The following is a 16,205-nucleotide window of genomic DNA, read 5'->3' as shown; positions in this document are numbered from 1 at the left end:
GCGGCTGAGCGTAATTCAATATATTAAAGACTGAGTTATTGCGGCTTCTTCGTGTACGGTCTACAAAATACGTATTTGGTAAACTATTATGTTACTAAGGACGATGGAATCCTAGAAAATTGATTGTCATACTTAATATCAAACATGGATTAAATTCAATTAATGTTAATACATTAATTGAATTTAATCCATGTTCATCCAAACGAACATATTTACAATTACTATGAAATTTAAAATTAAATTTAGTTCCACACTGTATCCCGCGTACAAATACTAGCATTAAGACACTCCGCTCTCCATTTTTAATATCTTTTTTATACATTTTATGTATATTACACACACCTCCTTAAACATAAAATAATATTTATTTTCAAAATTGTATCTCAATTGTATCTCAATTGAGACAGCCATCCAATATTAATTATAATAATAGGTTACTTTACTACAACATAGAAAATTTCATATACATTTAACACAACAGACAGAGAAAGAGATTCTTTTTCACAATAAAATGTACTATTTTATATACCTTTATATGTAACTTCGAAATACTCGAGGCGATAACTTTCTGCAAGACTTACTTAAATTTAATACAGCTGTGTTCGAAAACGTGACATTTATGAGAATTAACTTACACTTGCGGCTTCGCCCGTATTGTTGAATTAATGACTAAGAGTTGCGTATAGTAATATGACACATTCTAAGTGCCCGAGGTAGCTCTGACCACTTATACATTTAAAGTATAATAGCCTATAGTCAATTTTTTTTTTAATTCAAACTAGTATATCCCAACTTCAACTATTTAATTTCAGCATACATGTGTACAACAAAATTATTACTTTTAGGAAATTCTATATTTCTCTACCACTCGCTATGAAAGCCGACATAAAGACACATTTTAGGGCATCGATGCTCAAACGAGTACTTAGAAAGTGATTTCTCAGAAAATATACTTTGCTTTCGCATTACGGAAATATGTAAAAGAAAATATCATAAAATTTAAGTACGACAGTGTGTAGAATATGTAATGGAAGATGTTTATATGTATGAAATAGAATAAATATGATTAATATACATAATTTTGTACTTAAAAAATGGTGTTTAACTATTAAAATTGTTCAATATCTTATAAATAATAACATCAAAGAAGTGTTGTAAAATCTTAAGTAATATAAGCCAATGTATGACTTAACAAATGGTACTGATCACGTGTCTATCGTGTGTTAAATGACAATAATAGTAAAAAAAAATACATCAATGCTTAAAAATAATACACGAAGAAAATTTTATCTACTCTATAATAAAATAATTCTAATTATTTTCACTTTGTCGATCTGGTTATAAAGAAAAGCGTGGCATTGATTTGCCATTCAAATTAGGAAGTGCGTGGGGAGCGGAGTGCTTTAACACTAGATTCCCTCTGCCTGCTCAGCTATGCTGTATGCAAAGTTTACCAAAAAAAAAAAATATTTAAATGTTATTTTCAAATATCAATCTAAAGTACTGACGCTACTTGTTTATTTTCAGCTTCGAGAGTTGTGATATTTTTTGCGTCGAATATTTTTCTGTGAGTTATAAGTAAAAAACATTTTTATTATAAGATATTTTATAAGAAGATAGTGTTTTTCTTTTTCTTATTATTGTCTGTCACAGTATTAAGATTTCTGAAGGTATAATATTTAATCTTGTTTATTTTATTTATCAATGTTTTGATGTTAGGGATTTTCTAAATAAGATGACAATATTGTATTGCCTTTGGTACTTGAAATTCTGAACGCAATGGTTGTAAATTCAAATTCTGAAAAATAGCTTATTCTTTTTAAATTTACTTCAATTATTGCTCTATACAGTACTAAGGAAAAATAGGTATTGACATTCTGTCATTAAATTATATTCAAAAATATTTAATAGTAATTAATCTATATATATAAAAGGACTTGTCCTCACTGACTGAGGTAAGACGCACGCACAGCTGTAACCGCTGTGCGTAGAAACGTGAAATTCGGACAGATATTTACTTTTGTAATTTGGTCATCCACTAAGAAGGGATTTTGAAAAATTTTAACCCTAAAGGGGTGAAACAGGGGTTGAAAGTTTGTATGGAAAAGAAATTAAATCGGCACCGATTTTTATAAAATTTTAAATTCAAAATTTTAAAAGTATTTAATTGAACACGTGTTTCATTGTTTTCTAGAATTCACCTCCTAAGGGTGCAAATAAGGGGTGGAAAGTTTGTATGGAAAAATCTTTAAAACGCCACCGATTATTATAAAATTTGAAATGTAGACTCTTAAAAATATTTAATTGAACATGTGTTTCATGGTTTTCTAGAATTCACCCCTTAATACGTAAGCGAAGCTGCGCGCGTCCGCTAGTATATTATAAGAATAAAGGAATAAGATAAAGTGTCATCGCACTATAGTACAGAGTTTAGCGTTATAAGTACACAAAAAGCTTGTATACCGTCTTTTCCGTGAAACATGTAAGTTTCTTTATAAAGAGATATGAAGCAAGATAAGAAGAGAAACGGAATCATGAAGTCTTTCAGTGACGCTATTAACGTACAACGGTATCAATCGTCTTAACTGTAAAGACTGGAAGGTTAAAGTCCTCTCCTTAATTTGACCCTCGTGATATATACCACTACTGAAGGCGAGGAAAGTAGTGGTGTCCCCCAAGGAGTCGTTTTGTGTCCCACTTATTTCAATTTATAGGTTATTGTGAAAAGTTATTAAGGTTTACTTGGTATTGCTCCAATTAAATTTTATTGGGCTGCTTATAAGTTTTTATTAGATTCTTTAGAATTCACTGTTTTTTCTGAGAAATTGAAGACGTTTTAGTAAAGTAAATAAAAGTAAAATACTCTTGATTGTACACCAAACATGTATGTTTTAGATATTTAGGAATCATTTGAGCTTGTTGTGCACTTATGGAAGTTTTGCTAAGTGTAGTCGTAATAAACGTAATTAATATACACGTTTGTAGAGAAGACGAAATATTATGATAATAGACATAAAAAGAACTATGTCTAATTTCCAAATACAATTTCAATTCTAATATAAATTAAGGTATACCACGTATAAATGTCATAACAACAACAATAGACATTATAATTAATGTATTCTATAATAGTATTAGACTAAAACCTATTTAGCTTGAGGTTAGTCTATCTTCATACTGTCATTTTAAGATTATCTTCCATTATTTATACTAAAGCGATGTAAAAGACAAAAAGGTTTTCTTGGCATGAATGAGCTTATTTTTCCCTAAAAAAATCTAAAGTCGTTAAGTCGAAAACCTCTGACTGTGAAATCTCGGGGGGATCGTTCAGAGATAACTCGAGGCTGTCACTTACAGCGTTCCTGAGATGGGAAATAAAATTGTTTCATCAGTTTTGTATGTTTTTGTTAGAAGCGATTGTCTTTTAATTTCTTAGCCCGCGTTTCCTGCATATAGCAGGGTAGATAGGGGGAACCTAGTGTTTTGACACTACGTTTTCCACTTTCCATCTAATTTTCATGACGCTATGCAAGAAAGCTGAGGATGAAGCTGAAAAAAAATATAATAAGAGCCTGCATATGTACTAAAATTCCTTGTAAACTCTATAACATTTCGTTTCAAAATTGTGTCAAATCAAGTAGACGTAGCGAAACTAAAATTTAAATAATATTTGAATGTAATCGATGCTCCTTTTCGTGCCTGTAGCAAGTTATTGACAGACCGACAGACAGCAGGAAGGCTCAAGATAGAAACTTCAAATTGAATTCAATGAAACCTTTCAGCCCTTTCAATGAAACCTTTATGTGTAGATTGTATCGCAACGGGTTGCGCTGTGAATAGGTGCCGACTACGGGGTTAAATTTAGTTACTATTGTTTTGTACGAATGTTAATATATGTATTAATGTATATATATATATATATATATATATATATATATATATATATATATATATATATATAACACTGTTGAACTATTGGGGAGAACGAAGTGTTTTAACCCTTGGTTCTCTCTGCCATATGAGGGATACAGCGTAAAGCAAAGAAAGTAGTAGTTTTTGAGAGAGAGAGAGAGTGACAGTGAGACAGTGAGAGACTAGTGAGTACTCTAATATCACGAAAACGCTTTCAACCATTCTTATCGTTTTTATATATTTGTATTAGCGAACGCGCGCGCGGAAGAGAACTTGTTATATTTGATTCCAGTTATTTAAAAAGCAGCAATTACTTTTCTAGATGATTCCTTTGTCACTTTGTTTCAATGGAGCTATTCAATGGAGTCAAGTAACATTCTTAAATGATTAGAAAATTAAAAATGTTTAAGACAATGCTTCATATAAAAATGATATCTTATTCATTTACCAAAAAGCAAGTAAAAAGTAATTTCACTCGTTTAATTATCCTAGCTTCCATTTTTTCATGACTCACGAGCCCTGGGGCATTGGGGAACCATCACCCATCACGCCATATCTGACAAGGGGGCAGTGATAGACGGAGCAACAGATAGCTACGTGGAAATGATCGTAGCGTTTGACGCTCCGTCCTCTCTACCCACCTGCTGGAATGATTGTGCGAATACTTAAAATAAGTAAATTTGTTTTATTTAAAATTATAATAATATAAACAGGCTGTGGAAACTTGCTTCATGCTTTGGTCGCCGCACTTTGGTTTTTACTAGAGCGAGGATATAAAAAAAATATTAAATGTTTATTTCCTCGAGTGAGAATCGAACCCACTACCTGTCGTATGTACAGTCGCACGCTCGAACCTCTGCACCACGACTAGCCTAAATTTAAGGTTTCATATAACAAAAAAAAAACTAAATTAAGCTTTTTCATAATAAGCAACATTATTTATTCTCTAAACCGACCCTTGGTCGGTGCAGGTGAAATTCCCTACACGTAGTCCTTTGTCAACTCTTTCAACTTTTTTCTTATTTTCAGTTTGTTTTCAACAAAAGCTTTCACAAACATTTGAATGCCCAATTTTCATTTAACTAATTTAAGCCTTGCAAAATGCTATTGTTGTTCTTTTCAAAATAATGAAAAAGAAAAATTACCTTTTAAATAGATAGATAACAGGTTAGGGAGGGGGAACCTGGTGTTAAGACGTAAATAAGGTACCCGTGCAAGAAAATGAAAATGACTACGTATTTTATTTATGTTATATAATGTGTATTTAATTCATACTTTTTTCTTTGATTTTTGTATTTTTCTTTTGTTTAAGACCACGTCATCAAAGTTAAGTTTAGGCGACAACTACTACACTTATAACACTCTACTACACTTTATGTACATACTTCATAAAAGTGCAGAAGAATGCATGAAAACTAAATAATTGAGTGAGATTTTGCAAGTACTCATTTTGTTTTAGTTTTATTTGTTAAAAATGGGCATCAAAGACAGTAAGAAGAGAAATTTTATTAGTCTCATTTAAGTACATTCAGCTCAGGTAGAATGCGTAGGTTTTGTCAACCCTTGCCGAATTTTCTTTTGGCTTTTATGTTTTTTTTGTCAGACAAAGAGTCTTTAGAAAATATTTGCTCGGATCAGTGTTTTTTGTTCGCGTTAATTTGGCTGGTTTTGCAAACTGGACAGTTTGTTCGCTTGTCGTGATAAGAGAATATTTAAATTATAAATGTTCATTTTATCGATTGGAAGAGTATTTCTGAAATATAAAACGGAAGGGAGTGTCTTGACACTAGGTACCCTCTGGCTACGATAACAGGGTGCGAGAAAAACATGAAGCTGCTTAAACACTGAAAATGGCTATAACATGTGAAAAATATAAATAGTTTTAAAAATAATAATAGTTAAATAGTTTTCAAATCTTCAAATACCAATTTTGTTACACAATCCATTTTACTTCAGAATGTTCTATCGTTCTACTAAAGTTTTTTTTTAATATATCATTCTTTATTTTAGTTAAGTTTGAAATATTACGGCGGCGGAGTTGGGCAGTAACTATTCAAGTTGGATCATTTATCTTGATGTCAGTCTTTCTTTGGGCACATATCCATTAAAAAGTCGATTTATGATAATGTATTATCGTTGTAAATGATCGTTCTATTTAGTAATTTTATTTGATTTTTTTTCTTAGTTTCTCTCTGCATCCTGCAGCGGACTCACAATCGTTACAAAGGCCTCATTATCTACGAGTAGGTACTATAAGAATAGCTATCTACTTTCATTTTTATAATAATTTTAATTTACTACAAATGTGTAATATTCATAAAACCATCTAAAAAACTACCGGAGACACTTAAATGGTAAAGATTATAGTCGTCAAGGGAGCAATATTTCGTTACTTTACTTTACTTCATACCATTCGCGTTGTAATTAATATGTTCGTGAGAATTAACTGCGGCAATTGTCGTGATGTCCTCCCTTAGGAGTCTGAAACGAGGGTTTTTATCATGTTTCTATAAGTTTAGGTTTTTTCCTTAGTGAAATTCAGATAGAAAATAGATTTTTGTTATGTATTTATATTAGTAAATTTACTTACGTCGTATAATTTCCCCTAGAATTTCGTTCAGGTAGAAAAATAAAATAATTTTTAAAATATCTAAAAGAAAGACATAAAGCTTTAACGTTTATTGAACGTGAAAGATAAGATAAAAATATGTTCTAAATAAGTGAATGCATGGCTTAGTTGGTCAGAGCGCTTGGACGGTTTCCAGACGCGGATTCAAATCCCGCTACGTTAAAAATTTTATACGTTTTCTTAATAAGTATTTTGCTTTCCTAAGTTTGAAATAACACTTTAAAAAATGTTAAAAAATAAGATAAAGATCCCTATTGTCTGAAAATAAATACAAGCTTCCCCCTGTCTCCGCGTGCTGTCTCGTGTCTCTCTGTGCTTTCCTTCACACTGCCGATATTCTCGACACATTGCGTGTTGAACTATTTTCCCCGAATGAGAATCGAACTCACAGCCGTCGCGATTACCCACCTTTTGTCACTTTACCATGACGACCAAAATATCAATATATTTAAAATCGTAAAACATATTTCAAACATAATTCAAAAACATTGAAAACCCTATGTACAAACTTACATTAGAACGTAAAGTAGTGGATAACTCAAAAACGGCTTTTACCAAGAAAACGAAAGCACAAAGAAAGTGCATATTTAAGGAAGTGTTCAAATAATGAGAATCTTTGTCTGAATCTTCTTTTGCCGGAAACTTGAGTGTGGAGAAAGGCGGAAGTATTTGTTTATCATCACGTCGCGTGTGATTTTTCAGGCATCCTCAGCCAAGTTTTGTAGATTGCTTTTGTTAGTTTTTCTTTGATATTAATCGAATTTTGAGATATAAGGACGGGGACAAATACAACGACTTATAGATTGATACGCTTTGTTTAAATAACTGCCTCACGACTCAACCATCTTAGTGAGCCATTATTTAATTACATATACGAGGTATACGAGTATACCAGGCCAGTCATGGCGCAGGAACACAAGTGTGTGACTGTAAGTACGACTGGTTGTAGGTTCACTGTAAGCACGACAATGTGGGTCCCACTCACCACTCAAGGAAATAATATATTTATTTAAATTAATATTTGCATTTATTCGCTCTGGTGTCAGGCAAAACGCGGCGTTGAATTCCGCCACTCAACACGAAATGCTTTCAGGATTCAGCTGAAAGTAAGGAGCGGAGTAACACTAGAATTCTTCTACCTAACCTGCTGTGTCAGGGATACAGCGTGAAGCTTTATTTATTATTTACATACGAGCATACGCCTAATTTACAAAAAAATATATGTACCTACCTATTAATTAAATTACAATATCTGTATATTTTTAAAAACGAAACAAAACACGTCTAAAAGTAATATCTTGTTAAGTGAGTGAAAATAGAAAATAAATTTAATTCCTCACTTTCAGTATATGATGAGGAACCTTCGGTCTATATTGGATTGATCCAAGGCACGTAGAGACGGCGTCACTTCTGATTTGTCTTCACTAAATTAGATTCTTGGGAACATATCACTTGTTTGTTATATCGAAAATCTATACAGAGTAATTTACTTCAAAACATTACATGGTCATGCATGATTTATTTTATGTTTTTATAGCAGGGTAGGCGAAGGGAACCTAGAATTAAGATACTTCGTTCCTTAATTTTTGCCGTGTGTGCAAAATTCAACGCCAGGATTTTGTCTTGGTGCCAGAACTGATAAAAGAAAGTATTAATAAATAATAATTCATTCCCCCATATGGATATCGAACCTACAACCGTCGCGTTATAGACTTACCTTGTGCGGTTTCGGTACGGTAATATACGATTATGGTTATATATAATCAAAATATTAGTGTATAAATTATTTGCTATTTAACTAAAGCTTAATTTGGTTTCGTGTTATTTTCCAAATACATTGGATTTGTGTAAAACAACAGCTACAATTTATTGGTTAAGCGAATCAGTTAATAAGCTCGTGGACGTGTGAATCACGCTTAATGCTATTACGTAAATAATTATACCGTAATTACTGTATGCAAATTGACGTTGATAAACCGGCTCGAAGGACCAATTTTTAATTGGCAGTTAAATTTTAAGTTATTGTATTTTTATATGCTTCGATATCGTGATGCATATCATAGTGCCAGCGTATGTCATATACACTTGCTACTGCTATGCATCACGTTTTATAATATTTTAAGCTATCGTAAAACTCAACGTCGTGCTTTATCATGCTAGAGTATCCAAATAAATATTATAATTCCGACGATTAAAAATATATCAGAGGCTGTGAAATATTAGTAGGATTATAAAAAAATGTCAAGTGCGAATCAGTCTCACCTGTAGGTTTCCGTAGCAATTTAATGATTGAAGGTGAATAAGAAGGTGGGTTATAACATTTTTTTGCAAAGTAACTTCTCATTTTGACACAAATTGATAATTAAAAGTCTACCAAAAGTACGCTATAAACACAAAATACACAAACAAATATAACCTAAAAGGCAGTAAAACGACGTATAAATTCTTTTGATTTGAGTTATCTTTTCTTAGAAGCTCTATTTTTCTGTGCTTCTTGCAAAAAATTGTGCATATTTGTTATTAGTTTCAGCTTGAAACAAATGGCCTTGATAGATGGGCAGACATACAGATGAATGATCAACAGAATGATAATGATTCTGTGTTTTTCTTTTCAGGTTTCGCTAATTTCATAGTCAATAGATATAAAATGTTTTGGATTGCGAATAGAGAAGGTCGACAAAGCCATAAGAGACGATGAAAAAATACATAAATTATTTTTTTAGTGTACAAATATGGTATTTAGGAAATTGCCAATCTTGTGAACGCTAAGAAGACCATGCTATATGGGATAAAAATAGGTGCTATTACCTGCATCAGCACCTGTATATTCAAACCATTTTATATGACAAGCGACGAACTCGCTTAGAGACTTGGTCTGTTGAAATTTTCAATTTATGGTATTTCAGCAGAATGACCGCTCAATTGTCCGTGTATAATAAATAGCGCTGGCGACACGAGGTGTGAAATACGAATGTTATATCAATGGCATATGACACTGTCATTTATAAAGGCATTTGTTAACACCGTATGGTAGAAATGAATATTCACAAATAATTGTGAAAAAAAAAGTATTTTCAAGCTATTATTTATTATTTTGTGAATTAAAACCAATTTTTATTTTTTATCTTTAAACATGACAGAATCTACGTGCAAAAATTGATTAATTTTTTATTCATTTTTGAACTATGTCCATAAGAGATTTTCCAATAATCCATTAAGTATACATCCACGCGTAATAAAAGGCCTTTATTGCCTGAATTCCATAGGTAGTGAAAAGTGTAAACTATGACTGTTCTCTAAGTTATAATATAGTGTAGTGTATATTCTTATGATGTATATCTACAACGTTAAAATCAAAAATGATGATCTCGATATGACGTTCATTTTCCAAGAAATTGTTTACGAAATTTATTCGTAATTTATCATGGACATTCAAGTTTAACTGACAACCTTTTCTAGAAAGCGGATCAGTAAAAAATAAACAGGTTCATGCTCCTGCATTACTTGTAGGCGCAGTGATTTAAGTGTTAAGTTTCCGTTTCCGCCCAATTATCGAGATATTGTATTTTGAGTGGCGGAATCCAACAGTGTGATTTGTGCCAGAGCCGAGAAATTAAAATTTAATTTAAATATAATCATTCTCCGAGCGGACCTGCAACCAACGGGCTCAATAAAAATATACACTACACTACATAACGGAAAATAAAAAAACGAGTAACAAAAATACAGATTAATATCTCACTTTTCAGTCTTTTTCCAGCTGCAGGCGTCCATTGTGAAGGTGGATGTCATTTGAGTGTAACATCCGCCTCCAGACTTATCGCTTAGTTCGACACGTGCCATTTTTAGCACCTGACAGAGTTTCTTTGGGCGTTTACAAATTTTCCGTTTCTCTTTCCTACCTATCGACGATCTGGACTGATCTAGTTTAGAAAAAACGTTTATGATACGTGTTTTAGAAGAATGTACCTTTTTTATATTATTAAAAATATTTTGCTATGATTTTTAATTGCTTCACGCTGTATTCCGCATATAAAAACGATAAGATATTTTTTACGTAACCTTCCTCCAGTATCATGAAATGTCTAAGAACTGTAACATTCCTTAAAGCTTGAAGTAGCTCGTAAAAAAATTACAGCTTAATTGGTTAAACTGCTTGGGCAATATCCAATAGGTGTGGATTCTCAGTACTTTCCTTTTCCAAAAAAATACCAATAGGTACTTCTAAAAGATTCTAGTACCCTATTTATTAGCATAGAATGGCAATAAAGGGTATTCTGGAACTGTTTTTCTTAGCAAGGGCTAATCTGCAAAGTAGCTTAAACAATTATTCTTACTAGAAAAATAATTGTACGGAATTTTGCTTCGCCTTTTATTTTTTTTTAGCTTTACGCTTTTTTCTGTATATAACAAAGCAAGAAGAGTGAATCTTGAGTCAGTCTGAAAAGTCTAAAAACAGAATGTAATTATAAATCGCTCTCAGTTCTGAGATCGATCTTGAGATGCCTTTTTTATTCATAACATATACATATATCTGAGGCCGTCGTAGCGCAAGGGCACAAGCGCGTCCGCTGTAGTTATAGAAGAATCCCTTGGCTCCCTGTAGCGGTCGAGGAGGAGTACCGTGAGGTTTTAGTGGGTAGTGTGGATAGTCTACATCTGCCGGTCCGTGACTCCCACATAACTTGGTCGAGTCCTAACTCGGGCAGCGCACCCCTAAAAGAATTTCTTCACGATAAAAAAGGGCATAAGCGTGTGATTGTACAAGACGGTTGTTGGTACGAGTCTAAGATTGCATTCGAGTTCAAGATTGAGTTCCTTTTGCCAAAAATGTCTTACAAGATCCAAATTATAAGACTTTTAAGACATTTTCAGACTTTAAAAGTGTGATTCTTTTTTTTTTTTTCATTGTGATCGAAGTCAACTGCACTTACTTTGTACGTTTTAATTTCTGGGCAATTAAAGTTCACTTTGTGATCAAAAGCAAGTAGTTTCAATATTGTACGAAGGCAAAGCTCTTTTAACAGTTTTATTAAGTTAGTACTACTATATAATATAAAGTTGAGTGGATTTCAATTTTCACGTTGTTTGAATAACTTACTTACAATAACGTAAATTAAAATTTGAAAATGATTATTAAATAATAACTAAATACTACAAGCTACAGTCGTAGCGCAGTGACACAAGCGTGTGACTGTAAACGAGAAAGGGGATTCGATTCCCACTTGAGGAAATGAAATATTTATTTTTTTTACTTCCTCGCTCTGTTATCGAGGCAAAGGAACACGTTAAGGCTTGCCACTCAACACGGAATGCCTCAAGAATTCAGCGGAAAGTGGGGAATACTCTGTTTATACAGTTGTCTTCTTGTGCATTCCTATAAGTAAATAGAATATCCAGCACAAAAAAAGGATTTTTCGACTGAAACTATTAATTCGTGAGACTAGCGCGTACAACCAAACAAACTTTTCAGCTTTATAATATTGGTCTAGAAGTACAGATATGTATGTATTAGTTATACAATTGTATATTGTATGAAGCCTTCATTTCAGAATTTTGATAACGGAATTCTAGCGGTTTCAACAAATATGTGTATAATATGTAGCTTCAACAGCTTATTACTATTCCCTTCTGGTATAGTGGGATTGTGGTTAGTTATTATTGGCTTAGTAATTGTTACAGGTTCAAAATCAAAGTTAATATTTATATTTGAATATATATCTCCACAGGTAAAGAAAACATCTATGTTATAAATTGTAAATATTTGCCGATGTAAAAAGAAAGAGTCTAAAAATAAATATTCTGTGGACCTTCTATCTATAATTTGGACAAAAATGGTTATTTGAGTATTATAAATCTTTCATGTCTATATTATATTTCTAACAATAATTTGCGCGAGCATATATAAAGAAAGGAAAATTTTCCTTTTCTTTTATTTTATTTTAACTAAAATATTTACTACCATAGACAGATAGAGACACCGTAATACAGTAAGTTACAATATCACAGCGGCACTTCATCAGAACGTCGCTCATAATCCTGTCGTCTCGGCGTTGATTAAAATTTAATTACATCTAGTAAACCGCAGCCCCCCAAGAGCTTGTCAAGTGCACAGATATTTTGATATACATAAAATTTCGTAGATTGTTTTGAAATATTTATAGTTTACTTTTTTATAGCTTTTTGCTATAAAATGCATTTAGCGGGTTGGGTAGAGAGAAACTAGTGTTAAGACACTCCGTTTTCCATTGTTTGTCCTATAGGCGTGTTGAGTTTGGAACTCGACGTTTATTTTTAAATATTAAATAATTCATTCCTCCGAGTGGGTATCGAACCCACAATTGTAGCGTTTACAGCCGCACGTTTGTACCACTGTGCCACAACGGCCTTGGTGAAAATATTTTTTTACATCGTGGCAGAGCGATAGTCACTTTGAGAGAGAAAAATTATCAGCGTTTTACGTATTCGGACATAGTGCCTTGGACTTGCTACGGAAGTGCATATTTTCCTTACTTTATTTTGGGAGGAAAAAGAGTGATATAAGAAATATACTTTAAAATATTTTAAATTTTGCTCACTTTATAATATTTCATAAACTGCAAACAGGATGGCTGTTGGTTTGATCACACTCTGGGGAATGATTATGTCTAAATTATTTTCGTTTTTCCTCTTTGTTCAGTCAGACCTTTGTCTTTGGCGTCATCATCCATCACTCAGCACACCCTAAAATATGATATATTTATCGGCGCTAGCATAGATTAAAAAAATTGTATTAGTAACTAACTATTCAAAACTTTAAAAAGTTTTTTTATAATCAAGCATTTATAATACATAGCAGTAAATTTTAGGGCTAAGTGAGGCAAGGCCCACTACAAAGGGAGTGCCTAACGCAACTGTGCAGGAAGTATCTTTGTTTTGTAGTTTCTATGTTCCAATAATAACTGTGTCAAGGTCAAAATATATGAACTCCGCTTCTGAATTAATCATAGTACTAAAGGATATTACAACTAATAGACTTTAAAAATAAGAGTTCTGACATTTTTGACTTACGACAATAAATTTACATGGATAATATGGAAATAAAGCATATTTTTTTGTTATATATTTTTTTACTTCATTCTTCATTTCGTACATAGGAGGGTAGGTGGAAGGAACCTAGTGATAAGATATGCACCGCCTGTTTTTTTAAAGGTTAAAAATTAAGTAAGAATTAACTATGAAATTTGTGGGAATCGAACCCGTAACTATCACTTTATGATTACTAAATATATAATAACTAAATTTTTGTTAATTATGCAATAAATATAAAGATCTGTTAAATAAACATAATATATTTAATAATTCATAATATCATTACCTTAGTCACTAGTCCATAAAGGAATGTTTTCAGGCAAGAATTTACTTGAACAAATGGAATAACTCTATTAATTTAATTCTAAACAATGTTTTTAAGAGTAACGAATTATAATATAATATACAAAAGGACTTAATGTCTCTTCTTGTAGTTTATTTAGACATTTGTATAATAATATTAATTGAAAATTATTAGAGATTTTTGAATGTTATAAGTGGCAGAGAGGTACAGTGCCAGATTGTGATCCCGTGAGTTCCATCCTAGCTTGGACAATGATTTTCTTGAAATCTGGCGTATAGTGAGAAACGAAATGTTTTAACACTTAATTCTCTCTGCCTACCTTGGTATTCGGGAGAAAGCATGATGCTATGTGCTATTTAATGTAGTTAGTTCTTAAAAAAATCCAAATCAAAGAGTTTAATATTAAAATTAAAAATGGATTAGTTTCCTTGATTAAGCTGAACTAAATTAAGCTTTGAGTTCAGCTCCTTATACAACGCAAATCTAAAACCATCTTTATTTATTATTTATTCACATTATAACCAATCAACCTAATGGTAGTTGAAAAGTAAACTCCACAGTTGTCTAATATCGAGTGTAACTCACAACACTCGTCACTTTTCAACTGGCAACGAGAAAGTTGGTGATTGATGGACTTTCATAATAGCACTTTGGGTTGGTGACGCCTTTTATTACGACTGAAAGATGTAATCTTGCGTCATTAGTGGCGACTGGTCGCTTTGGTTAGGCCTGGAGGGATATTAAGATGTTTTTTTTTCTTTTTAAAATAATATTAAATATGGTTGCAGGTCTGACTGTAAAATTTCCTCGCTCTGGTAACAAGGTAAAGCGCGGTCTTGAGTTACGCTATTCAACTCAAATGTCTCGAAAATTTGATAGTGTGTGGGAACTGTAATATCTTACCACTAGGTTCTCTTTGCCTACTGTGATATATACAGGATACAGCGTAAGTCTAAATAAATGGAAAGATCGGAGAAATTGTTTGCCTAATTTAAAGTATAGCCCTAAACATATGGAAAAAAAACATTACAAATAAAATAGATATAGGTAAATAGCAAATAGAAATATTGATTCGTTCAATAAATATTTGTTCACAGTAACAAGTCAGCCGACCTAAAAACCCCGCCTCTCAGCCGGACCGGGTTAAGAGTGCTCGATATGGTAGACAGTGCTCCCTAGATAACTTATGTATGTAGTATAATAATTTAAGCTGTGTACCGTGTACAACATGGTAGGCATCGTGAATTTAGTGTTAAAACACTCCGTTCTCAACTTTCCCCCTGAATAAATTTTATGGATTATTTAATTTTATGAAACAGAAATTAATATTGTTACAAAATAATCTAAAATTGTATTTTTGTTACAGTTCTGCATCAGGACTTCTAACTCATTTTAAGGTAAGAATTAGTGTTAACATAAATATTACAATTTTGAGATTTGCTGAGTGCCACGTGAAGTATAAAACTATAATATTAAAAAACTACATGTCGCCCGCAATTTTGTTTGTATAGACGTAAGATGGAAGATCTTTTCATATATTAAAATCGTATATTTTTAGCAATCGTATCTTTAATTTTGTTGTCTATTTGTTTCTTAGAGATATGAAAGTTGTATCAAACAAATATTCTGTTAAATTTAATTTATGTTAACATAGTTATTTGTTTTTTCAATTGGCTTGAACTTTAATTTCAACTTTAGACTTCAATAATCGATATATTCTTTAATTACTAACAATGTTATTAGAATACGAAAATAATCCAGGTAAGTAATTAAATAATTGTGTATTTCAAGCGGGCAAAGCTATTGCCCATCCTTCATCCATGTAGATTAGAAACTTTAGATAAATACTAATGCTTATAAAATCATACGGAATTCGATTCCAAAACATTATCACTTATTAAACGGTTTTATTTTGCTCACCCCGTTTGTTTATTTATTTGTATATTTGTTTGGGTCAAATTTAGTAATTGAAATTTAACCCTCTTCCCGTTAACCGATTGATCTGAAATTTGGTATACGCTTTTGATTCTGGTGACAATACAATTATCCATATTCAATATTATTGTGAATCCAAGATGGCCGCCACTACAAGATGGCGGGCCACTTAGATTTTTTCAATCCCATCAATATGGGCATCAAATGAAAGGGCTTGTCAAGTAGAATTCAGTGCACTATACAAAATAAAAATCAAAGATGGCCACTGCTACAAAATGGCGGATAATGTAGTTTTCAATCCCATCAATATGGGTATCAAAATAAAGGGCTTGGTAAGTATAATACAGTATACTA

General features: G+C 32.2%; 1 protein-coding gene across 2 annotated transcripts in view; it reads left to right on the top strand.

The window, feature by feature from the left end:
- cpx (synaptic transmission protein complexin) overlaps positions 1-16,205 on the top strand; it is a 174,334-nt gene that overhangs the window by 16,272 nt on the left and 141,857 nt on the right. For both annotated transcript variants that reach the window (XM_085203145.1, XM_085203146.1), the window contains exon 2: positions 15,283-15,313. The gene's annotated coding sequence lies outside the window, so the exon portion shown is untranslated. The remainder of the gene's footprint in view (positions 1-15,282; positions 15,314-16,205) is intronic.

Source organism: Heliconius melpomene, chromosome 19 (genome assembly GCF_056956725.1).
Source record: "Heliconius melpomene rosina isolate 202511_hmr_F chromosome 19, ASM5695672v1, whole genome shotgun sequence".
NCBI lineage: Eukaryota > Metazoa > Arthropoda > Insecta > Lepidoptera > Nymphalidae > Heliconius > Heliconius melpomene.
This window is presented reverse-complemented; position numbering and strand designations above follow the sequence as displayed.